Here is a 2,288-nt window from a genome sequence, read left to right as displayed (position 1 = left end):
CAGCACAAACTCTGTTGATGCTTGATCTAAGAGTGTGGGTTTATTGTCACTAACTCTGAGTCATTTTCCACCATCATTGGATTGTTATTTTTAATATTAGGAACATAAAGGTCATTATTTCACCTGTATACACGCCCTAGGTAAAACTACTAAGATGGCAACTTCCCCAAAGTAAAAACAAAAAGTTCAAAATTGGAATGAAATAAAACAAGCTTGAGTTGGTTCCATTGAATTTTCTGCTGTTCGGTCAGTGAATGGTGCTCCATGACCAGAGCTGTCAAGCAAAAACTTTGTCAGCCACTCGCTACTTATGACTAAAACGTTCACCTGGTTTGCATCCGTGATCATGTTTCTTGCTTTGGCTGAGCCAATTCGCTCCTCCATCTTTGATTATCTCATCTCAGCCCCCTTGTCTCTCCGTTCATCTCCACTTCTCCTTCCCTTCATCGCGCTCATCCACATCCCTCTCGTCTTTTATCCAAACCACAGCCATCAAGTGCAAAGAGGAACAACTGCAGCGTCTGGGAAGAAAGTAAAGTCACCTTGCAGGATAACAGGGGAAGAGAAACGTGAGAGAGAAATAAATGGAGTGGCTGATAAAGAGAGGTGGTCAGGAGGAGAGAATTAGAGCAGAGAGATGGAGAGCTGGCACCGGTACAGTATGACTAATAAAGGGACGGCACAGCAGAACTTCATGGGGGAAAAACAAACATGAGGACGATTGGCTGGCTGGAGCTTTTATTGTGTAATGTCTATGTATAAACCAGTGCTGTCGTCATAATCTGCAGCAAAAAATAAGAGGCGCTGGAGCCGATTGGCCACTGAATTCAACGTTTCCTGCTCGTCCTTCAGCCTTCATCTGGTGACTCAAACTGAGATCATACAAAAGCCTGCAGTCCTTCACATGACAACGACGCCTAACCTGATCAATTCCCCGTGTTTAATTTCAACTACGCAGAGCAAAGTCCGTCTGACAATGAGACCCTCTGGAGTTGGCAAGTCCATTTCCAACATGAAGACGACAAAGTCAATCTCCACCAATATTCTGAGACTTTAAACGAAAGAACAGGTGAAGAAAATAAACATTGGCAGGATAGGAACATTATGCATTTTGTTCAAACAGGAATTGTAAAACAACTATGGACAAAACATGTTCATTTATTGATAAAATATTATTGGTGTTTTCTTCCTATCTATTTTTAAGAACTAGAAATACTCATAAAAGGGAGAATGAAAAGACAGGGGGAAACAAAACTGAAGGAAAAAAATGAAATTCATTTTCTTGCATACTAAAATACATGTGACATGGTCGGTGTTATGGATGTACTCAGAGGAGGTGGAAGTGAGACTCAGGCAAATAGCTACCGTATAAAAATGTCGGCGAAAGACAACAAAACCTACTCGTTTGCATCCGCGTGCGCCCACCACAATGCACCCTGTCCCGCTGACATTCACAGCGAGGATTCTGCTGCCCTCTGCCGGACACTCTGCCAGACAGCAAGCCAAGACTGGTGAAGTCGGCCGAAGCCAGCGTCGACAGTGATGAACTCGCGCTGGATGTGTCGAGGTTTTCGCTGCCCAGGTTGATGTTACAATGAGCGCAGAGAGTCGAGGCGCGGAACGAGTCTATCAGACCTGCACATCTGAACGTGTCGCCTGAAGGCACTGAGCATGCGCCGAAATAGCTCAGTTGGGAGAGCGTCAGACTGAAGATCTGAAGGTCCCTGGTTCAATCCCGGGTTTCGGCATCGGCTGCAGTCCCCTTTTGAAAGGCAACATCGATTCACACGTATCGCGTCTCTTGCCTGCCTCGGATCAACGGGTCTCTTCCCGATCTCAACGGTAGATGGAGTTAAACTGCCGCATCATAACTTCCGATGAAAGTCTTTGAAGCCTGGAATACGGAACAAAGACACAGATGTAACACAGTCAAGGCTCGATGTTAGTTCAACATCCACATGTCAATCATATTGCCTTTAAAATGCATAATCGCTTCATGTTATTAACTACCCTACACATGAAGTTAAAATATAAATATTACAATGAATGTGTTCTTTCGATTTTTTTAAACCATCCGAGTGATTTTTTACTTTTATTTTTTAATCGCCATTTTTTTGTACTTTCATTCAACCGGATACGCTGGAGTGGGAGGAGGAGACACGTGAGGGTCTTCACGGCGCGTCATCGAACCCGGAAGCCGCCATGTTGGTGACGCTCACTGCTCAACACAGAACGGTACTGAAGGCGATTCTGAAGCATTTCCGGGAAAATGTGGTGAATTACTGTCG

The 2,288-nt window shown here is 44.4% G+C and overlaps 1 non-coding gene across 1 annotated transcript; it reads left to right on the top strand.

Annotated features, from left to right (window-relative positions):
- The first annotated feature begins 1,675 nt into the window (after positions 1-1,675).
- Positions 1,676-1,748, top strand: trnaf-gaa (transfer RNA phenylalanine (anticodon GAA)). The gene has a single exon. It is a non-coding gene; the product is annotated as a tRNA-Phe (tRNA).
- Positions 1,749-2,288: the final 540 nt, after the last annotated feature.

This window comes from Synchiropus splendidus, chromosome 6 (genome assembly GCF_027744825.2).
Source record: "Synchiropus splendidus isolate RoL2022-P1 chromosome 6, RoL_Sspl_1.0, whole genome shotgun sequence".
Lineage (NCBI taxonomy): Eukaryota > Metazoa > Chordata > Actinopteri > Syngnathiformes > Callionymidae > Synchiropus > Synchiropus splendidus.
This window is presented reverse-complemented; position numbering and strand designations above follow the sequence as displayed.